Source organism: Prionailurus viverrinus, chromosome X, assembly GCF_022837055.1.
Source record: "Prionailurus viverrinus isolate Anna chromosome X, UM_Priviv_1.0, whole genome shotgun sequence".
Taxonomy (NCBI): domain Eukaryota; kingdom Metazoa; phylum Chordata; class Mammalia; order Carnivora; family Felidae; genus Prionailurus; species Prionailurus viverrinus.
This window is the reverse complement of record NC_062579.1, coordinates 5,402,324-5,426,836: the sequence shown is the minus strand read 5'-3', so window position 1 is coordinate 5,426,836 and position 24,513 is coordinate 5,402,324. Positions and strand designations below refer to the sequence as shown.

Genomic DNA, 24,513 nt, shown 5'->3' with positions numbered 1-24,513 from the left:
CACCTGTCATTGGGCTGCATGACTGCATATTTATTAAGATCAATTCAGGTTCACGATCTGGGTTATAACCTATTGCATTAGCCTAAACATACAGTGATTTGATTCTGCTTGGTCATTTATAAATAAAACCTCCTAATTCGGTTTACTCGTGATAGGAGTCTCCATTGAAATAAAAAATAAAATAAAAATGAATCTACGACAAAACAAAAGGATCCAGAGATGCGCAATAGTCACAAACAGGCGCTTTTCAATCTATTTTAAAATCTCATTCTTTGGGGTTTTAATACTTTTTTATTTGACATAGTTTAAGACAAGAAGTTGCAAAAACAATATAGAGTTCTGTGTACCTGCAGCCAGCCAGCTTCCCCAAATGAGAACATCTTCCATAATTATAGTACACTGTCAAAACCAGAAATTGACATTGATAGAATACTGTTAACTAATAACCTTAATTGCATTTCACTCTTTTGCTATCCTGTTTTCGGGGTGGGGATTCAGTGTCTAGTTCTATGTAATTTTATTACATGTTTAGACATGTGTAACCACCACCACAACCAGGATACATGTTATTATTTTAAAACATTTATGAAAGCCCAACTAGGCACTAGACACTGTTAGGCAATTTTACATAATAACATCATGACGTAAATTTACAATCTCCTTTTTGGAATGAGAACACATGTAAAAAAAAGGAGAAAGCATACATCTCCCCTTGTTTTGGTCCTTTACCATCAGGCATGTGCCTAACGGGAACTCTTGTCTGATGACATCAATTTCAGTATGAGGGACTGATTTTTAAAATCTTTATATTGGGCCTTCATTAAGTCATAGCTCTTCAATTTTCAAATGTATAAAAAGAAAGTTCACACAAGTTCACACGTCTTCACTTTTTTTTTTTTTTTTTTTTTACTACCGTTAGACACGAAATGAGTGAAGAGATCACAAAACAAAGAGGATCCATCCTGCACCTCAGGACAGCAAAAGCCCCAGGTCTTAAGTCCCTTTTGCTTTCCCTCAAAACCATAGCAACTCTATTTCTGTTCTTGCTTTTCTCCTGCACCCAGACAATAACATTTTTATCCTCTGAGGATTATTTCTAAAAATAAAATCAGAAAGAAGAAGAAACACAGAAAGGTCTCTATCTTTGGTTTGTAAATGTTACTTTTAACCTGCTATTTAGTTTAGTTCCCCTACCAGAAAACACTCTGTCCACCGCACTGTCTTCAGGCTCCGTGCAGTTAGAAAATGTATGACCTTAATGCTCCATGTGCCCTTGTCCCTTCTACTACCACTGGGGGTCCCAGGAAGGAAACATGGTGGAGCTCAGCGGGGGGCTCAGCCCTGAGCTATGGGCCATTACCTCCACCTCTGCCTTTCATCAACTATTACACCAAGTCCAGCCTAAACAGCTGGGGACTCACAGCTGGGTTTTTCTCCTACTTCACCGGCCATTCCTCTCAATCCCTTTTCCCGTCTTGTCCTCTTCTTTCTGACCTCCAAAGCTGTGGACCTTTGGGACCACCCTCAGCCTTTTCCTTAAGACAGTGATTCTCTCTTAACCAAGGGTGATTTTCACCCCACGGGACATGTGGCAGTGTCTGGAGCCATTTTAGGTAGTCACAGCTGGGGGTGGGGTGGGTAGAGGCCAGGGATTCTGCTAGACACCCTACGCTGTAGACTGTAGGATGGGACAGCCCCCACGACAAAGAATTATCCCCATCCCAGGTGTTTATAGTGCCAAGGTTATGAAATTTTGCCCTAAAAGCTCTTACTCAATGCTATGATATACCCAGATCAGTGCACATGCCAACCACTTCTAAATACAATCTGTAGTCCTGCCTCGCCCTGCCAATCCCAGGTTCTTACATGCAACTGTCTCCGGTTATGTCTATTACGGCCTCAAACTTGTCCACAACCAAACTACTGCTGGCATACACGAACGTGCTTCTCCCCCCGTCTTCCCCACGTGGACGATGGCATCGTCCAAGGAATTGTCTTAGATTTCAATCCCAATTTTATGGAAATCGTTTGGTGCAGGCATACTATGTGTAGAATCAAAGAACAGTGGAGCTGTTAGGGGTATGTCTCATTCAGGAGATGAGGCGAGCGAGACCCAGAAGTTCTTGAGATGTACCTACATGTCTACATTAAACTTGATGGCACAGTCAGAATGAGGAGTATCGTTTCCTACGGCTTCTGTGTCCTAAAGGATTTAATAACCTTTCCTGTAGATGACTTGACTTCCTCAGGTAAAAGACACAGCTCAGTTGCTTCTACTTGTTTTTAGAAGTCATTGCTAGATACACACTTTTGTGGAGGGCAGGGCCCGGCCAACTACAGCCTATGGGCCAAACCTGGGCTGTCTCCTGCTTTGGGCCTTTAGTATGTATGGCCCGTGAACAGAATGACTTTACCATTTTTTAAATAGTTGGGGGGGGGGGCGGAATTCCAAAGGACAATGATAACTCATGATATGTGAAAATTATGTTAAAAACAAATCTTAGTGGGCGTAAATAAAGTTTTATCAGAGCATGGCATATTCATTCGTTGCCGTATCGTCTATGGCTACCTACGTGCTCCACCAGCAGAAACGAGTAGTTGCAACACATACCATGTGGCCGGCAAACTGAAAATACTATCTGGCCCTTTACTGAAAAAGTTTGCTGACCCCGGCATACTGATACGGGCTCAAATTTTAGAGTTTAGAGACAAATAACATAGATTTCAAGTTCACCTCAGCTGGCAATGTGATGTTTGAATATGATCCAACATGTGTGAGCCTCACGTTGAATGAGAATAATAATACTTTCCTTTAAGGATTGTCAGGAGTATGAGAAGTAATGCCTGTAAAGGTTTGGAGCATAGTAGGAACCACTATATAAATCCAATAAGAAGAAGAAGCAATATTAACACAAACTTTACCCCTCAAAATTCTCCCTTTGATATGCTTTGAGTTCCTATGTCAAATGCCTTTTCCTAAAATCCAGGCAAATACACAACTTGAAACGGCTGTCCTGGTCCCTTTTATCCATTAGTTGGGTGATGACAGAACAAGTTCTCATCACATCATGTTTTGAGAGCAAACTGGAGGAAGGTTAATATCTTAATAATTCAAATGTCATTGTACCCAGTCGTGAATTCCCTGAGTAATTAGTTTCCTGGAAAACTGTCTCCTGAGTGATAAAGGTGACACTATCTGAAAAAGGAAATTATCATGACCTGCCCAATCCTCTCTCCAACTCTGTCTTCCCAAGAATGTCACAAAATAAGTTAACAGAAAATGGGGAACATTAAGTAAGTAATTAGCATGTAGAAACGGCCTCCAAGCTACCAGAACACCACTCTTCCAGATTTCCTGGAAGACACTCAGAGTGGCCACATAAACAAAGAATGGCCTTGATGTTTGATTGGCATCCCCACACGCTTCCAGGAGTAACAGACGGGAGCATGCCTGACACTCACCTTGCCTGTAGCCTCCATCGGGGCCTTGACCTCAGCCCTGGCCGCCTCCAGTCCTTCAGAAGATTCTGCCATCCCGGGTGGCTTTTCGGCCTCAGGCTTGTCTCCCGGCTTACATCTCATTCCTGGAGTGGAAAAGAGGTCAATTCTAGCTCTTTTTCTTTGTGCGACCCCATCCTTTTGCCCTCTTGCATCCTGCCATTTTCCCCTGCTCTCTAAGGTGGTTTCAGCTAGATAGTCACTTCAGCCTCCTTAGACTTTCTCTTCCTGCTGAACTGCCCTTTCTATGGTACTTTCTGGGATGATCCACATCTCTCACGAGTGACAAGACGTCATTTTGCTAATTAACATATGGCCTAATTATGGCTGTGTTACACTTTAGAAGACAGAATTAAAGTCTGAAGTGACCTAAGTAATTAGGAGGGGTAGACAGAGACAAATGAAAGCAGCAGCTATAACAGTGGGGGTGAGCAATGACTTGGCCATGTCCTAGGAGGCTGAGAACAACTGGCCATGACTCAGGTGCATGGGCACCTTGGGATCGGCTCCAAGCAGGCTTCTGTTGTAAAAAGGGAGCATCCTATCTAGGACAATATGGGGTTTTCTTTCCTCCTGCTGCTCCTTACCCTCTCCTCCACCATCCCTGGTGCAGCAGTGGTATTCAATAAGAAAGAATATATGAACCAGAAAAAGTCATACCCACAAGGTTGAATTATCAAATGGTGCTACAGAAGAGACAGGACGGTGGGGGTGGGAGGAATGTGATAGGGGAATTGTTGTTCCTAAGTTGACATGGCTAGAAAGTGGTCCCTGCTCTGCTCGTAAGTCTGTCTGTCCTGGGATCAGCACAAACAAGCATGTGATGTGTGCATTGGGTGGGCTCCCCCAAAACTTCACTTTGGGTCAAGAATGTGAGTATAAGTCATTTCTTTAGGACATTTTGGAAACACTGGCAGGGAGTGAAAGAATGAGACAGGGAAGGGAAAAGAGTTGATAGAAGGTATGTTAGCAAGCAAGCTAGCACTGTGGAGCTCAAGCCAGCTGGGGAACCAGGGGAGACAGAGTACAACAGGGCTTGGCTCAACTTTCCCTGTAAGGGCAGAGAGTGAATATTTCAGGCTTTGGGAGCCACACATTGTCTGTCACAAAGGCTCAATTCTGCCACTGTAGACCAAAAGCATGGATAATACATAAATGAATGGGTATGGCGGTGTTCCAATAAAACATTAGTTACAAAACCAGGCAGCCACCCCAACGGCTATAGTTTATCAACTCCTTGCCATAGAATAGCGTTTCTCAAACTCCCATGATGAACTAATTCTTAAAAACTGCCCACTGTCTTTCTTACCGGGTGAGGAGGTTGGAACAGTTATCCACTGATACCCACCCACCATTTTCAAGGGCTGATCCCCCAGATATTGACTCCTGGTCTTTCTAGACTACCTGGCACATGGGCCAAGAACACCTCTGCAGTCTGAGAAAGTGGAGAAGCAAAGGGGCTCTCAATAGGAATCTGTAGGCATGTATGCCACATATGGGAAGAGTGAGAACCAAGAGGTTGTAGACAAGGCACTGTCAGTGTTGCACCATTTTGATTGATAGGGTAGAAAGACCGCAGGCTTTGGAAGTAGAGAAATCGAGGTGAAAGTCCTGCTTCTGCCACTTAACCTCTGTCTTTCCCTTTCCTTATTCTAAAAATGCATATAATATGTAAGTGTTGGGTTGAGTTTTGGGGATCTTCTTTGAAGATTTTTTTAGAGTAGTTGTAGGTTCACAGCAAAATTGAGAGGACGGTATAAAGAATTCCCTTATATCCTCTGCCCCACACACGCATAGCCTCCCTCATTTTTAACATCCCCACCAGAGTGGTACATTTGTTACAGATGATGAACTTACACTGACACATCGTCGTCACCCAAAGTCCATAGTTTACCACACAGTTCACCCTTGGTGTCGGACATTCTATAGGTTTTGACAAATGTATAATGACACGTATCTATTACTATAGTATCATACAGAGTAGTTCCACTATCCTAAAAGTTCTCTGTGCTCTGCCTATTCGTTCCCCACCCCCTCTGCCCCACTCCCTGGCAAACACTGACTTTTTTTTTTACTGTCTCTATAGTTTTGCCTTTTCCAGAGTGTCATATAGTTGGAATCCTACAGTATGGACCCTTTACAGATCAGCTTCTTTCACTTAGTAACGTGCATTGAAGATTCGTCCATAGCTTCTCATGGCTTGATACCTCATTTCTTTTTAGTGCTGAATAATATTCTATTGTCTGCATGGACTGCTGTTTGTTTATCCATTTGCCTACTGAAAGACGTTTTGGTTGCTTCCGAGTTTGGGCAATTACAAATAAAGCTGCTGTCTATATGTGGTTGCAGGTTTTTGTGTGGACATAAGCTTTCAACTCCTTTGCATAAATACCAACAAATGCAAGTGCTGGATCATATGGTAAGAGTATACTTGATTTTATAAGAAACTGCCAAACTGTCTTCCAAAGTAGCTACAGCCCTTCACATCCCTACCAGTAATGAATGAGAAAGCTCCTGTTGCTCCACATTCTTGCCAGCATTTGGTGTTGCCACTGTTCCAGATTTTGGCCAAAGAGGCCTGTTGTTCTTTTCATTTGTATTTCCCTGATGACATACGATGTAGAGCATCTTTTTATATGTTTAGTTCACCATCTGCACACTGTCTTCAGTGATGTGTCTATTAAGGTCCTTGGCCCATTTTTTAATTGGGTTGTTTTCTTATTGTTGAGTTTTAAGAGTTCTTTGTATATTTTGGATAGCAGTCCTTTATCAGATATGTCTTTTGCAAATATTTTCTCATTCTGGGTTGAGTTTTAAATGGCACAACAAGCCCTAGCATATGTGGAACATTTGGGCACATTAACAAGAGCTCAGTAATAACTCCTTCCCCAGAAAATTCCAAAATCACATAAAAAGTTAGAGCTAAAAGGGATCCAATGGATCATCTCCACGAACCACTATTTTTCTCCCGTATCCTCCATTTTACATCAACTGTACTCACTCACCCAGGTTAAGTGTGGTAAAGGTGGTGAGGATGAGTCACAAAGGAGATGGGGCTGCAACAGGAACCTGGGAAAATGAATGGGAGGATGAGGTCGAAATAGTAAATGTTTAGTAAGCACCTATTATATCCTAGGCTCCATAGGGTATACATTTAAAAAGAATGAACCGTCATTATGTTTAAAGAATTTATGGTTTGGGGGTGGGAGGGAGAGGAGGGTGGGTGATGGGTATTGAGGAGGGCACCTTTTGGGATGAGCACTGGGTGTTGTATGGAAACCAATTTGACAATAAATTTCATATATTAAAAAAAAAAAAGAATTTATGGTTTAATGAGGGTAGACCAAAAAAGTCCTAAGATGAACAGTGATATTCAATTGATGGCCTACTAAGTGGCAGGGATCTTCCTAGATTCTTTGTATACATCAGCTATAATCCAACTGACAACCATGCAAAGAAAACTGTTGACTTCGTTCCAAAGAAGAAAGGGATGCTCAAGGAGACGAGTGACTCACTCCAGGCCATCCAACTAGTGAGAAGCAGAGCTGAGATTCAAGCCCAGGGCTGTCCGATTCCAAAGCTCACACTCTTTGCATACCAAGCGGCTGAGGAAAAGCTTGTAAGACAAATCACACATCACGTCACTGTGAAAAGTGCAACCTGGACTGGGAAAAGGACACACAAAGACTTAAGATCAAAAACAATCAAGCTATGAAAAAACATAGCCTAATGTTATAACTTAAGTTGGTGAAAAATGGAAATAGGAAAAGTGGGACCACAAGATTGAGGGCTTTGACCGCATGCCTATGGGTTTTGAAGGGCTTTTCCAAGGCAACAGACACCAAAAACTCTCAATGGGATTTCCCCAGGAGCTAGAAACAATAAATTAAGACTCATCTGAAAATATTAATTAAAAAAATAAGTGAAAGTACAGTAAGTCCAAGAACTAATATAAAGTTATATGTCAACTATACCTCAAAGGAAAAACAAATTTTTTTTAAAAAAGTTTAAATGTTTAAAGTATGTACTATTTTAAAAAATAGTGTAGGTGCACCTGGCTGGCTGAGTCAGTAGAGCATGCAACTCTTGATCTCAGGGTTGTGAGTTTGAGCCCCATGCGGGGTGTAGAGATTACTTAAAAATAAAATCTTTAGGGGCACCTGGTGGCTCAGTGGGTTAAGCACCTGACTCTTGATTTCAGCTCAGGTCATGATCTCACAGTTTGCGAGTTCGAGGTCCATGTCGGGCTCTGTGCTGACAGCTCAGAGCCTGGATCCTGCTTCAGATTCTGTGTCTCCCTCTCTCTCTGCCCCTCCCCTTCCTCACATTCTGTCTCTCTCAAAAATAAATAAACATTCAAAATAAATAAATTGGAATGCAAGCTGGTGTAGCCACTCTGGAAAACAGTATGGAGGTTCCTCAAAAAACTAAAAATAGAATCACCCTACGACCCAGCAATTGCACTACAAGGCATTTATCTAAGGGATACAGGTGTGCTGTTTCGAAGGGACACATGCACCCCCATGTTTATAACAGCACTATCGACAATAGCCAAAGTATGGGAAGAGCCCAAATGGCCATTAATGAATGAATGGATAAAAAAGATGTGGTACACACACACACACACACACACACACACACACACACACACACAATGGAGTATTACTCAGCAATCAAAAAGAATGAAATCTTGCCATTTGCAGCTATGTGGATGGAACTAGAGGGTATTATGCTTAGCGAAATTAGTCAGTCAGAGAAAGACAAATATCCTATGACTTCACTCACATGAGGACTTTAAGAGACAGAACAGATGAACATAAGGGAAGGGAAACAAAAATAATATAAAAACAGGGAGGGGGACAAAACAGAAGAGACTCATAAATATGGAGAACAGAGGGTTACTGGAGGGGGGTGAGAGGGGGGATGGGCTAAATGGGGAAGGGGCACTAAGAAATCTACTTCTGAAATCATTGTTGCATTAGATGCTAACTAATTTGGATGTAAATTTAAAAAAATAAAATTAAACAAATAAATAAAAAGTAGAGGAGTTGATGCATAACAAAAAAAATAGACTCGTTTCTGAATTTAAATAAATAAATAAATAAAATCTTTAACAAAAAAATTATTTTTTTAAGTATAATAGGGGAGAAGACTAGTCCTCACAGGAACTTAAATGTATTATAAAGCAACAAGAATTCAAGTAGTGCAGCAGTGGTTCAAGAACAGACAAAAGTTAATTAATACAAGAGGAGAATCAGTAGCCCAAAAATGAGCTTATTTTTTAATTGAAGATTTAATAATGCATGAAAAACAACAGAAGAGAAAAAATCATGTCACATATGCTGTTGGAAAAAATAGATTAGGAAAAAAGTATATTCTTATTTTGCGTCAGCTATCAAGTTAAATTTCATGTGGACTTAGGAGATTTTTTTTTAAGTTAACTACAAAAAAATTTGAAGAAATTCAAAGTCCGGATGTAATTTCTGATACAATAGCCTTAGAAAATAATGAAACCTATGAAAAAGGGAAAATACAGAAAGCATTTCACACATCTGATGTTCAAATGAAGGTGGAGTTAAGGAATGACAGTACTTCAGCCCCAGAGAATAAGATATGCCCATTCAAATAATTATAAAAGCTATAGCAACATAAAAAATATTTAGGCATGATATACTATGAGAAATATGACGTATTAGTTTTCTGTCGCTTCTGTAACACATTACCACAACTCTGCTGCTTGAAATGACACATATTTATTAGCTTACTATTTTGGACTTTAGACAACACAGGTCCTACTGAGCTAAAGTCAAGGTATCCAGCCAGGCTACCTTCTCTTCTGGAGGCTGCACAAGAGAATCCATTGGCTTTTCACAACCTCTGGAGGGCACGCACATTCGTCGGCCCGCAGCCCTGCCCTCCTTCAAAGTCAGCAAAGGCCAGTTGAGTATTCCCGTCAAATTGCTCTGACTTCCCTCCAGTCACATTTCCCTCAGTCTCCTGCCTCTTTCTTCCACTTTAAAGGACTCTTGTGATTACACTGGACCCACCCAGATAATCCCGGATAATCTCCATATTTAAAGTCAACAATAAGCAGACTTTTTCCTGCTGCAACATTAATTTCCAAATTTTTATGTCACCTGACAAATTACCAGTCTCAAGGAATTAGGACATGAACATCTTTGAGAGTCCATTATTCCGCCAATCACATACGGTTTTCAACAGGTAGAAAAATATACATATATAAATATAACTATATAATAGGGCAGTGGGATGGTGGGTGAATATTTGCTATTCTATTTTCCAAACCCTTTGCATTGTTTAATAATACTTCTATAATCTTCTTTTTAATTTTTTTTAATGTTTATTCATTTTTGAGAGAGAGACAGACAGCATGAGCAGGGGAGGGGCAGAGAGGGAGACAGAGAATCCAAAGCAGGCTTGAGGCTCTGAGTCATTAGCACCGAGAATGATGCAGGGCTCGAACTCACAAACTGTGAGATCATAACCTGAGCTGAAGTCAGCCACTTCACCGACTGTGCCACCCAGGCGCCTCTATAATCTTTTGCAGACAAACGAGTGGTGGCTGATGGGGGCAAAATCTGAGAAAGATTGGCTCAATTTCAGCCAGTGTGGTGCTGGGCTAGCACATTAACATGTATTACATTGCTGCAGTCCTTGCTTTCTTTCTGAATGTTTGTAGATTCCTCTCGGTCCGGGACCACCAGGTGCAGCCCTGACCCATCAGGATGGTCAGCGACTCTTGCCAAATAACGTCCCACTATACCCAGCACGGGCACGCGACCGCCATTCATTCTTCTGGGCCATTAAATCTCTGTGTGGAGCCTTCCTGTCACGGTGCCGTGCAGAGGTGATGCTCTGGCCTCCCACATGTTTGCCAGAAGACGCTGAGGAAGAGAGCTAGCCAAGGTGGGAGCTGAGGGAAGTGAGTGGGAAGCAGGGAAGCAGGAAGGTAAGCAGATGTTTAGGCATTCGCCTTCTTTACATTTTTTCAGAACGAATGTTCTGGAGCAGAGCCAAGTAGTATTTCCATTCAGGGATGTACAGAGGAATATTTCAAGGCAGGCAAGTCACACTGGGGCAGGGGACGGCACAGAGCAGGTCACTGACTGGCAGGGACCAACCAGCAAGTCAAGGCTCAGGGGGGAGCCAGCTCTAACGGCCGCCATCACCTCCAACAAGACCGGAACAGGAGAAACAACCTCTCAGGGCTATCCGACCTTTGCTATTCACAGTTGGTGGCCCGGGGGCCACGGTGCAGCCGTCAGCTGGCACCATGTTAAAATGCAGATTCTGATACAGAGGCCTGCCGTGGGCCTGAGAATCTGTGAGAGTCTGCACTGTTAACAAACTACCAGCTGATGCCGATGCTGTCGGCCCATGGACCACACTCTGAACAGCAAGGTCGCCTGGGAATGAGCAAGAGCTACAAAGATTCATGTCCCACCTCCAACCTACAGAATCAGGAACATCCCCAGAGGCATTTTGGGTTTTTGCTTGTTTGTTTATTTTGGTGACCAGAATCTTTAATTCCCCCAAATGGGAAATCTTAATTATTTACCTACAGGGTTTATAAGCCCTTTTGTAAGGAAATAACAAAAACAAAAATCGACACGTCTCAACCATTTAATTTCGAGCACTAACTATACATTCTGTTTGATACCCGAGTGCAAAACATAAAAGGCCTCCCTCGGCTGTGGCTGGTCCTCATAATTGGCACAGCCATTAGGCTGACGTCTATGACAGGTCTTTTATGGATATATGTGGCTTCCATGAAGGGATCCTGGTAAAACATACCTTGCTTAGAAAGAAGTCCAAGCTTCAGCTACCCAGAGGATGTTTTTGCTCTGAAAGGGCAGCTGCGGACCTCGGAGCTTTCTGACACGCTCTCTCAGGACGGCGGGGGCTGCGGGTGCCGTCATCCTGCAGAGGCAGCAGGACCACCCCTGCACAAGCCCGGAGATGCCAAGAGGTAGGAGACACGGGAGGCAAGGCTTAGGAGGGAAACAGCAGAAACAGGGAAAATTATCTTAGTGCGCACAAACCCCTCTCCCAAGAGGAGCATGATCGATGCAAAGATGGCATCTGTAGCTACAGGAATTTCTTCCTTGTTTATGCTCCTTAATATTTGCTTACAATTTCCATATTTACCACCAACATGGTAATAAAGTTGGTACGCATGCATCTGTCTCCCCCTTCGAACTCTAAGAACCCACATCCTCAGAATCTTGTACGTGGGTGGAACTGAATAAGGAGCATTCTCAGTATGTATGCCAATCCATAAAATAGGTATTGAAAACATTACACAGGTAAACACATTTCCAGTTCACTTTTCAAAAGGTCTTAACAACTGGGTATGTAAGTGCCCTCCCGTTGAAATGGTGTTAATTTTTTTGTCTTTGCATATACTATTTTCTCTGCTGAAACAAACTGGGAAAAAAACAAGTATTCAACATTTACTAAGAGAAAAACGTGTCTCTCTGGATTCGCCTGTCAAGGTGGAAAACTCTATGCAACATTGCATGTTCATCTGCGTCAACGTAAATCATAAATTACAAGTTGCATTTGCATTTGAGCTAATTTGCATTACTCTGACCTAGTCAGAAAGCTGGGATTCCATTATGTGAAGCAAAATCATGGCTCTCCTGTTTAGGAGTTTGAGAAATCTATTTTATATCCAAAAGAGCCAATTGCTGACTATTAAATCTGTCCTAAACAATACCTCTGTAGAGGATGACTGATTTAAAATACAGTACAGGGACCGCCTGGGTGGCTATGTTGGTTAAGCCAACTTGATCTTGGCTTAGGTCATGATCTCACAATTTGTGAGTTTGAGCCCCGCATCAGGCTCTGTACTGACAGTGTGGACCCTGCTTGGGATTCTCTCTCTCCCTCTATCTCTCCCCCTCTCCTTCTCTCTCTCTCTCTCTCACACACACACATACACACACACACACACACTCTAAATTAATTAATTAATTAATTAATTAATTAATTTAAAATTCATGTTTAAAATTCTATGGGCCACCTGACTGGCTCAGTCAGTGGAGCATGTGACTCTTGATCTCAGGGTTGTGGGTTCGAGCCCCTTGCTGGGTGTAGAGATTACTTAAAAACATAAAATGTTTAAATTTTTTAACATTTATTCATTTTTGAGAGACAGAGTGTGAGTGGGGGAGGGGAAGAGAGAGAGGGAGACACAGAATCGGAAGGAGGCTCCATCCAGGCCCTGAGCTGTCAGCACAGAGCCCGAGGTGGGGCTCAAACTCCCGGACCGTGAGATCATGACCTGAGCTGAAGTCGGACGCCCAACCGATTGAGCCACCAGGCATCCCCAAAACATAAAATCTTTAAAATAATCTATTAAAACACTTAACAACTTTAAACTACAAAACTTGTCCTTAAGGAACATCTAATATACATAAATCAAATAATTAACATCACTTAGTAACACAGTTAACAATACTGTCAAGTGTTTGAATTTGAGGCACCCGAATTCGAAACAAGGGGAAAGGCTCCATCATTTTGCGGGAAAACAATTGCATCAGTCTTTTAATTAGACCAGAAGTAACGATACAACATGTATTTTGATAGAGAACCCACAGGTTTCAACAGCTCGGTTAAGCTGGGAAACACAACTGTGGCACCGAGAAAACGCACAGGGGACTGCACTTGTAGCTGCCCTGTTCTTCCCTCCTCCTTCTCCCCAGCTCAGTAAATGGTAACTCCCGGGGGTTTAGGACAAAAAACATGCAGCGATTGCTGATGCTTCCCCTTCTCTCGCATCCAAACCTTGAGAAAATTCTGTCACGTCTGTCTTCAGAGTATACCCAGAATGTTCTCCCCAACTTTCTTGCTATCACTCATGATTCTAGCTTGGATTATTACCATAATATTTAATCCTAAAGTATTCATTCGTTCAAATGTTCATCCATCCACCGGTCCAACAGCTACTGATAAACAATCACTTAAATCAGACATTTGGGTACTTAGGTACACAGAGATTGCCCTTTTGGCCTTTACAAGAGGAATTATTTCTGACCCATCCCGAATCTTCCTATGGTGCATTGTTCTAGGACATAACTGCCAGGTGCTAAACAGTCAATACTGAGAAAATTGATGGCTAGGTAGAATCATTTTTCAAGTTGGGATTCTAGTACTTTACTTCTAAACCAGATTAAATTGGAGCATGTCACTAATATGTCATTAAGTTATCCTGATAGATCACTCTAAATGGTTTTTGACATAGAACTCAGAAGGAATAAAAAGAATTGGATGACATTACTATATTAAAATTCTTTTTGCTCCTATCAACTTGAATGAACAAGATGTTCTGCCCTTTACATAACTAAAAATAAAAGAGGGGCACCTTGGTGGCTCAGTCGGTTAAGCATCTGACTCTTGATTTCAGCTCAGGTCATGATCTCAGGGTTCATGAGATAGAACCCCATGTTGGGCTCTGTGTTGACAGCAGGGAGCCTGCTTGGGATTCTCTCTCTCCCTCTCCTTCTCTCTTTCTGCCCCTCCCCTGCTCACGCATGCCCTCACATGCCTGCTCTTTCTCTCTCAAAATAAGTAAATATTAAAAAAATAAATAAAAATAGGGGCGCCTGGGGGGCTCAGTTGGTTAAGCATCTGGCTTTGGCTCAGGTCATGATTTCACAGTTGGTGAGTTTGAGCCCCACACTGGGGTCTGTGCTGACAGCTCAGAGCCTGGAGCCTGCTTCAGATACTGTCTTCCTCTCTCTCTGCTCCCACCCTGCTCGCACTCTGTCTCTCTCTCTCAAAAAACAAATAAATATTTAAAATATTTTTTAAATAAATAAAAATAAAAGAGAAAGAACTGATGTTGAACTCTTGTCAGATTCTAGCAATGAATACTATCTATCCATGGAAACTTAAGCTAAATGATAAAAAGCCCCATCTCATTAAGAAATACATTGTAATCAAATATTACTTTCATAGTTATTCAAAATTGGGATATTTATACTTTTAATTAGCTATATACTAGTAATAGTTATACAGGTTTCCCTCACTATCCGAAAGTAGAGCATTCCTATGAAACCTTTCATAAGCCGAAAGGGCATAAAGTGAAGAAGCAATTACCATTAATTTACATTGAAAAATTTGTGAGTGTGCCCAGACCCAAAACAACCACTTCTCTTAGGCTTTTCTGATACCTTAGAACATATCTCGCCAATAGATGCACAAAATAGATGAAGATATAGCAGAGTTGCTATTCAAAAGCTATGGCTGCTTGATGCTGAGATGCTGAGTGTTATTCCTGGGGAAGGAGCCTGGTGGCGCCACTCTCCCTCGGCGTGAACCCTGCTGGGGGCGGGCAGCTGAGGCTATTTTCTCTTTTCACCTTATTAGTAAAAGCAAAAATCCTCTTGGGATTTCTTTCAGTTAGCAAAAACAAATGCTAATGTAGGTCTTTTGAAAAGCAAAGTGGTATAACGCACACTTTCAAAAAGCAGAGGATACTTGTAATGATTACAAAAAAAATGTTTCTCTGGATTGACTTAACATTTAGAACTTTACGACCGCAAGATATGCAATAAATTTAAATACACACACATTTTTGCTGCAGGAAAGAATGATAACCAGTAAGACTTTCATTCCTGAAACCACACTACGTAAGAGTAGAATTCTGTAGGTCAGGGCTTCTCAGCACAGCACTAAGAACGTTTTGGGCTGGTTAATTCCTTGTTGTTGGGGGTTGCCTTATGCACTGTAGGATGTTTTGCAATACCCCTGGCCTCTTCCCACTAGATGCCAGTAGCCTCCACCCCGTAGTTATGACACCAAAAATGTCTTCAGATATTGCCAAATGTCCCCCAGGAAGCACTAGTCCCTAAATCAGAACCACTGCTATAAAGGATAGAATAGCAATACAATATAAAGCTTTGACTATCAAAGAGCTAGTTCGCTTTTTTTAAGTGGTTGACAGGTATGAAAATAATTCCGTTGCATACATTTACGCAAGAGGGTAAAATAACATTTTATAATGCACTGGAAATTATGTTATTTGCCATTATTTAAACTTATGGGAAGAACTTTAAATGTTAGCTTCAAATCCATTAACCAAAAGCATCCTGATTTTAAAAATTAGGTGGGTAAGGTACATTGACATTCACTTACTAATCTCTTTTTGAAACCCTAATAAAGTACTTTAAAACACTCTTGAGTTTATCTCCTATGGCTCTAATCCTTTTTCCCCCCTTGAGGAACGTATTAAGTTCTTGAAGGCTACCTTCTTGACAAAAATGTAGAAAACTGAAATGAAAAAAAGTATCAGGGCTTTTCAACAAATGTAAAATATTTAGATACAAAGCAAATATTTTTCAAGATTCAATTTGTATAGACTAGTAACCTTTTTTTACTTCCACTCTCCAAATAACACCTATTCAATCCCAAAGGTTTGGAAGAATAGTTTTTTTAAAAAAATTTTAATGTTTGTCTATTTTAGAGAGAGAGAGAGAGAGAGAGAGAGAGAGAGCGCAAGCCCTAGGCGGGGCTTGAACTCACTGAACGTGAGATCATGACCTGAACGTGAGATCATGACCTGAACAGAAGTCAGACACTTAACGGACTGAGCCACCCAGGAGCCCCTGGAAACAGAATAGTTTAAGAAGTCCAAAGAACTTTTCCATACATCTTTTCCTTAAACCTGTTACACTCACCTAAATAGTGTCTCACTAAGCCCTAATTCTCTCAGCTCAGTTTACTGACAAGAATGCCAATGGAATAATTCATTCTAGCCAAAAAATAAAAATGTACGTAGTGCTTTTATTGTCTTAAAGCGGTTCCACATAAGTTATCTAATATTAATTGAACCTAACTACAGAACAGGTAGAAAAGATGTTAGGGGTAAGAAATTCGCTTAGTTTGCAATTCAGTAGCATTTACCAGAGCTGACATCTCCAGACCAATTACACCAAACTCTTCTTCTTCTTCTTTTTTTTTTTTTTAACGAAATCCTCATCTAAGTTTCTGCTCATAACTTCACAAGGTCTGGAGTTTTGAGGTGCCTGAAGGCAGATTAAATCAACCTACTGCCCAACATGGCAGAAAATCTTCAGTTGTAGCAGCCAAGTTTCTTAGTCACTTTGTACAAGGCTTTGAACACTAAATCTTCCCATCTATATTCACTGAGATATCATTCAAATCACATTAAAAATCACTTTAAATTTTGATATATTATCCAGATGTCCTAAGGTTGTTCTCAAAGTTTGAATCCTTCCATCACGAAGGACACAACATTAACCTCAACAGGGCTTCTCAAAAGGATGGCCCTCCCTTTTACAGTCAAATAGCTGTGGACAACCATACAGATAATCGATTTTGATAATCCAATATAGATCCTTCTCATTCAGCGTCAGTAGAGCTGATCTACATGCCAGTTACTAGGGTCTTCTAAAAACCATTGTTGTATCCCTAAAATTAACTCAGTTAAGGCCCAGATAATGAATACCGTGTCAAGAATTACTTGTTCCTCAAAATAACAACTACTCCCATTTTAACTACTGTAGCGCTAAAGTAACAAAATGCGTTGTAATTATATATTCGCAGCTACTGCTAGAGTCCAGGTCCCCTAAAACTTATACCAGAGCGGGGCGCCGTACTTCAATATTTCTGAGGGTTGGGGTTTTTTTTTTTCCTCTTTTTTTTTCTCAGTGTGGCGTGAATCCGACCTAAACTGACCGTGTGGAGCGCCAGGCGCCCACGGCTCCCCAAGGCTACCGCCACAGAAAGGGTTCGGGGGCCCGCGGGGTCGGCCGGAACCCGGAAGGCGGGGGCGAGGGGCGGCGAGGGGGCGGAGCGGGGGCGCCTGCTGCTCCTCAGGGACCCTCAGGGATCGCGCCGGGAAATTCCCGTCGCCGGAAACAAGGAGCCGGCTGCAGAGCCCGGCTGGGAATGCAGGCGGGAGACAAGCAGACCTACACTTGCTTTTTTTCGTGCCCACTGAGGGAAACTTAAGATGTCTCCACGGATACGTCAGACGCCACAACGCATGCCTTTCCCACGCTCTGCGCAGGCTCGTCCTTGACCCAGAGGCTCCGCCCCGCTCCGCCCCGGGCGCAGGCCGTGATGACGTATCCGGCGCAGCAAGGACGTGCCCGCCCGTGCTGCGCGCGCCGGCTGGAGGGGAGGAGCTGCAAGAGACTTCCGCAATTGGCTTCTCTTTTTTTCCCCCCTTAAAGGACCCCTCGCCCAATAGTGAGAGACGGGCCCTAGTAAAACTCGAGAATCGTAAAAGATTAACTATTACTAAAAGGCATTTCGCCACCAGAGCTCGCGAGGTTATCCCTCCTTCAGAAGCTCGCGCTCCGGTCCCAAGGAGCCGCCCCCCGAGACCGCCCCGCCAACCCGCGCTTTAGCTTTCCGGGCAGCTTCCAAACGCGCCTGCTCCGCCCCGCCTCATCAACCCAGCCAGCTCGCCCCCTGGCCCCCCTCCCTCTTCCTGGGAAACCGGCGCGTGGGAACTGGGGTGAGCGGCCTTAGGGAGCGCCGGCACCTCCTCTTTCCTAGCTTCCTACACTGTTGCTTTTCGGTGTGAGATCTTCCGGCTTCTTTCTCCTTCCGTGCGTTCCTTCTCTCTCCGTAGAGCGCCTGCTCGCTCAGCAGGCGGCCCCCGCAACTCTCGCTCCCCGCTAATCTCTTTTATAAGCCTTCCAGGTGATTCCGATGCATGCTCAAGTTTGAGAACCACTGGTCTAAGGACCCCGAGACTTCACAAATCCAATTCCTGTCTCCCCCAACCAGTATCTAGAAGGGGGATCTTGGGACGGACGCCACCGACCCCATGGCCAAAGGGTGAACACGGAGCAAGAGAGGACAAATGAACCTCCCCTTCTCTCAGGGCCAACATGCTGTTGGAGCAAGTGTCAAGCAGCAGTTCCCCTCTACAGCACCCCCACATACTGCTGTGTCACTAAAATATTAGAGCAGTTTCACCATAGCTGTGTAATATAGCCTCACTTCTCCCTCCTCTCCTGTTCGTATAAATCTGGGAAAGAGGTGTGCCATTGGCCACTTCAGAGCATGGAGTGTGTATGTGAGATTATGTCACATGGGTGATGTGATCAATTTTGGGTGCTCCAAGTGAAAAGGGATTGGGAGCCACTGATCCATAAACAGTGATCCTCCAGCAGGGCAGCTGCTCAGACTTTAATGGGCATATCCCCAGGAGACCTTGTAAAAGTGCAGGTTCTGCTTCAGTAAGTCTGGGGTGGGGCCGAAGATTGTGCATTGTAAATAAACTCCCAGAGGATACTGATACAGTTGGTCCCTGGATCACGTTTGAGTAGCAAGGTATTGCAGTACACCCAATTCCCAGTGTTCCTGGCTTTGAGAAAGATACCTGGGTATAGGGTGATCAGCCGTTCCGCTTTGCCTGGGATTGAGGGTGGTGCCAGGATGGTGTTCCTGGTTTTCCTTGCTAAAACCAGGAAAGTTCCAGACAAAACCAGGAAGAATTGGTCCTCCAACCTAGATGCCTGACAGTCAGTAGTCAGGGAGCAAAAGGCAAGCTGACACCCTGCCAGCAGCAGCCCCCCACCGCCCGCCAGCATTCACATTCCTCAGGTATTCCTGGCCGCCCAGGAACAAAGGAAAGGGAAAAACCAACGGTTAACTGATAAAGATCTCAGTCGTGCAGGCCAGGAGTCTCCATCCGTTTACAAATATCTTAGTAAGTTATAAGAAGAAGACAATCTTATCAATAGCCTAATCTCCAGAAACCTACAGACTCAGTTTCCTGAGCCCTAGCATCACCCTCCCCTCCACAGTGATGTCGGGAACAAAGGCCAGAAGGAAGTGGTAGGTTAAATTAAATTTCCTTACAACCTGCAGCCCATTGACAGATACTTGAGATAGGCCGAGTATAACAGCCTTCCAGGAGTTCCTTACGGTTACAATGTTAATACCTTACCAGAGGGAAAACAACCTTAGCTTGACAATAGTGAGGCCTCAGGTAGCTATAGGAATCCTCTTTAGCATATCAAGGTCCTTTTGGAGGCCTCCCTTTTGCCTTTATCTCTCCCCAAACTCATAGTATATAACCAGTCATTCTTCACGACCCCAGTGCTGCTCTTTCTACCTACGGGTCCTGTCCCCACGCTTTAATACAATCACGTTTTTGCACCAAAGATGTCTCAAGAATTCTTTCATGGCCATCAGCTCTGGACCCCCACCCCCCAACACCACTCCAAAACCCCGTCATCACGTTTACTAGAGAGAATGATTCTTGTCAAGTATACCCTACCCCCGACTAATCTCTGATCACAACTCTTTTTGCCTGTAACAGAGCCTAGACTTGGCCTCCTTAGGATCCTTCTCAACACTCAGTTCCAGCAACCACTACGAAACAATTAACATTGGCAAAGAAAACTGTAAGGGTTAAATTGTAGTGTAGGGCTAACCTGTAGCCTTGAGAAATAACAGCTTTGTTTTGACACTAGGTTAAGAGATTAACAGCCTTGTCCTATCAATCAAGGGAACAAAAGTTCAAGGAAAATCAACTGGATTAGTGTTTGATTGGATTGGGGCAAGGGCATGTCTGAACTGTTTCCACCCCCATCTGGGAACTATTTCTTTGTTCCCAGGTGATGATAAGACAATGTGGTCGGCTATAAAAACTCTGTACCCCGGCTGTTCCAGGCCACACTCTGATCAAGAGTGTCGGTCGGCCTTGCCTCTCATTGCAATAAACTTTGTTGTGACTGTCACTGGTGCCCGTAGCATTCTGTTTCAAGAGTTGTGTGGATGCAACAAAACGAAACCTATTTCCAAATATTAAAAGGAAAATCACAGGCCCCAAATGGAGCCACTTAGGCCCAAACACTAAACCATGGCTTAGTACCTAACCTAATTGCAATTTCCACCTCCCCCAGAAATGTAGTCCAAAACTGGTCAGTCGGGAAATTTCCCCATAAGCACCAATGAGGTAATCTGTCACATGGCCCTCTTCATCCCCCACCAAAGATACAGCAGGTAATCTACATGCTAATATCTTCTGGTCTTAACCCTAAGAGAAAGTAGCCTTGCCTGGAATAATGTTTTTTTGTTTGTTTTGCCAATAATTTCCCTGCCTCACCTTCTTTTCCATAGACACCTTCCATCTTGTAGAACTACCCTACGACCCAACAATTGCACTACTAGGCATTTATCCACGGGATACAGGTGTGCTGCTTCAAAGGGACACATGCACCCCCATGTTTATAGCAGTGCTATCGACAATAGCCAAAGTATGGAAAGAGCCCAAATGTTCATCGACAGATGAATGGATAAAGAAGATGTGGTATCTGTGGGGTGTGTATATATACACACACACACACACACACACACCATATATATGTATACATATACATACCATATACCATATACATATATACATATATGAATATGTATACACATATACATACATACACCCAATGGAGTATTATTCAGCAATCAAAAAGAATGAAATCTTGCCATTTGCAGCTACGTGGATGGAACTAGAGGATATTATGCTAAGCGAAATTAGAGAAAGACAAATACCATATGACTTCACTCATGAGGAATTTAAGATACAAAACAGATGAACATAAGAGAAGGAAAGCAAAAATATAAAAACAAGGAGGGGGACAAAACATGAGACTCTTAAATACAGAGAACAAATTGAGGGTTGCTGGAGGGGTTGTGAGTTGGAGGCGTGGGCTAAATGGCTAAAGGGCACTAAGGAATCTACTCCTGAAATCATTCTTGCACTATATGCTAACTAATTTGGATGAAAATTAAAAAAGAAAGTAACAAAGAAAGAAACCTTCCATTTTGTACATCTCTTCAGAGCAACCCCTCTATTTGCTGGATGGGATGCTGCCCCATTTGTGAATGGTTTCATAAAGCCAAATGGGTCTTCAAATTTACTCCATTGGATTTTTGTTCTTTAGCAACTGAAGTTGGAACTAGAAGTAAAAGAAGGGGTTGCATTGCTTATTGCTCTCTCCACAGAAATGATAGACATGATGATGATGGTGATGGTGATAACTCCACAAACCTTGGTGTGTATTAAGGGGGAGAGGGGTCATTTTTTATATTTGTGTGGCAGTAAATGGAGGTGGGAATAACCCATCCAGATCACAATGATTGGTTATAAATGCAGCCTGGCATACTGGAAAATTCATATTTAGGAAAATACAGGTTAGGGTCTGAACCAGTGATGTAATTGCCAGGAGCCTCTCCCATCTGAAGGCTTGATGGGGAAGAATCCACCTCCAAGCTTACTCAAGTGATTGTTGACAAGATTTACCTCCTCAAGGGCTGTTGGACGGAGAGCCTCAGGTCATCACTGGCAGTTGGCCAGAGGTCACCCTTTGTTCCTTGCCACTTTGGCCTCATCCAGTTTGCTTCATTCAGAGATGGCCCATGAGGTGAGTCAAAGAGAGTGTGACTATTTTGTAAATAAGTCTTATAATACCAGAAGGACATCCAGTCACTTTTGCTGTATTCTGTTGGTTAGAAGCATATCACTAGGTTCAGCCCATACTCAAAGGGAGGAACTTACACAAAGGCATGACCACCAGGAGCTGGAGATCATTGAAGACATCTTAGAGACCACCTACTACAGATATCTCTTACTGAAATTACTGTTTCCATTCCTGCTTCTAGAAATGAAAGCACAACTACTCCTCTGTCACACCATTCAAGGAATAAAAAGAAAAGATGTGTACTTTATTTGTTGTCATGGTGCCCGTATCAAGACAATAAGGTTGTTAGAGTTAAAAAAAAAAACAACTAGGGTTGTTAGGGGAGCAACCATGGAAACATCAGTCAGTGTGTAGTTTAGGGAAATGTTTGTAAGTTGGCCTTTTGTCTTTGTTCATGCACAATCCATGAAACCTCCTCTTAGTTGTTACATAGTCTTCCCTGACTTCCCAACTTTGCTAAAATCTCAACTCCTCTGAAAGTGTTCCATGATTAACCCTCTCCAGTTCCAACCACTCTATTCATTGAATAACTTCAAATAACTCATGAATAATGGTATCTATATGTCAAGAGTCAGCTATGTCGCTTGAGAATGCCTTCTCCCCATGAGTGTCAAATATTTTCATATTATGGACTGTGGCCACCAAAATCATTGGCATTGAAAATAAAAACAGAGTTGGAAAGGATCTTAGGAATTATCTCTTTACTAGTTCTCAACCTTGACCGAATATTTGGAATCACCAAGGGGGACTTTTCAAAATCTTGATGTCCAGTGCACATCCCAAAACAGTTATATTAGAATCTCTAGGGGTAGGACTCAAAACATTAGTGTTTTTAAATCTCCCCAGTACTATAATCAAGATTTAGAACCATTGCTCTATTTTAGAAAACAGATGTCCAGGAGGTAGATTGACTTTCTAAAGATGACACAGCTAAATAGTAGCAGAACCACCAGCACTGTGCTTTCTTTAGAGCTGGTACTAAAGGACTAAATTCTATGCTGGGTATGATCCAAAGCGTGGTCCCAACTTTGGCTGCCTAATAGAGGCACATGGAAGCCTATTAAAATACAAATTCCTGTCCCCACCCCAACAGAGATTCTGATGTAAATTTTTATGAAGACTACCAGGTGATTCCATTTTTTTTAAGATTTTATTTTTAAGTAATCTCTACACCAAATGTGATGCTCGAACTCAGAACCCTGAGATCAAAAGTTGCACGCTCTACCAACTGAGCCAGCCAGGCGTCCCTCATCAGGTTATTCTAATGTGTAGCTAGGGTTGAGAACTAATGCTGTAAAATTTTAGCATATGTGTTATATTTCTTAACCACAGACCACAAAGTAGGAGGATGTGTCTCCTTCATGTCCAAAGGACTTTATCAGAATGAAGTCATATCACTGAATTCTTAATATCCGGAAGGAAAATGTGGAATAGACATAATACATTAAAACTATCCCCAACTTACGGGAATTCCTCTCTGAAGAATGAGGAAGAATTCCAACAACATGCTTCATTGTGTAAAGCCTTAATACCAGAAGAAAATATAACACTGATCATGTGAGAATCAATCCAAGGCATAACTTAAGGGAATTTGTGAAACGAATATTATTTTAAATATGAGATGTTCGAAGGTAATGGGAACTGCAGATATGCTCCTAGGAACCTTGAGTGAGTCAGGATGAAGACTTATTAAGGAATGAGGATGTGGAAATGCCCAAATTGGGATTCAACCAAGGAAAGTGTATTAGGTATCTATTGCTACATAAGAAATTACCCTAAAAATAAGCAGTTTAAAAATGTTTATTATCTTACAGTTTCTGTGAGTAAGGAACTTGGAAGCAACTTAGGGGACTGGTTCTGGTTCAAGGTCTCTCATGAGACTGCGGTCATGATATTAGTTGGGATATAGTCATACAGTCATCTGAAAGTTTCACTGGGGCTGAAGGATCTATTTCCAAAAAGGCTTATATGGTAGACAAGTTGATGCTGGCAACTGGTAGGAGGCCTCAGTTCCTTGCTACATGAACTTCTTCAAAGGGCTGCTTCCATGCCCTTATGACATGACAGTTGCCTTTCTCCAGAATGAGCAATTTAAGAGTGGGCAAGGAGGAAGCCTCAGGCCATTTAATTAATTAACTCATTAATTATTTTAGTTCCAGTATAGTTAACATATGATATTGTATTAGTTTCAAGTGTATAATATAGTGATTCAACAATTCCATTTATTTCCCAGTGTTCATCATAAGTGTGCTCTTTTTTTTATGCTTTTATATATTTTAGATTTTTTTTTTATTCTTAAGTAATCTATACCCAACATGGGGCTTGAACTCACAGCCCTGAGATCAGGAGTTGCACACTCTACTGATTAAGCCAGCTGGGCACCCCACCCCCCCTTTTTAAAGTAAGCTCTACACCCAGTGTGGGGCTTGAACTCACAACCCCAAGATCAAGAGCTGCATGCTTGAGACCTATCTATATGCTACATATATAATATAGATAGATAGATAGATAGATAGATAGATAG

At 42.4% G+C, this 24,513-nt stretch overlaps 1 protein-coding gene across 5 annotated transcripts in view; it reads right to left on the bottom strand.

Annotated features, from left to right (window-relative positions):
* Positions 1-24,513, bottom strand: part of FRMPD4 (FERM and PDZ domain containing 4) — an 881,306-nt gene that overhangs the window by 833,174 nt on the left and 23,619 nt on the right. For 2 of the 5 annotated variants that reach the window (XM_047843668.1, XM_047843672.1), the window contains exons 1-3: positions 17,464-17,540; positions 11,314-11,510; positions 3,463-3,584 (exon numbers count right to left, since the gene is read on the bottom strand). The gene's annotated coding sequence lies outside the window, so the exon portion shown is untranslated. Of the gene's footprint in view, positions 1-3,462; positions 3,585-11,313; positions 11,523-16,428; positions 16,782-17,463; positions 17,541-24,513 lie in introns of those variants that run through there. The other 3 variants (XM_047843669.1, XM_047843670.1, XM_047843671.1) reach the window with 3 other exon arrangements.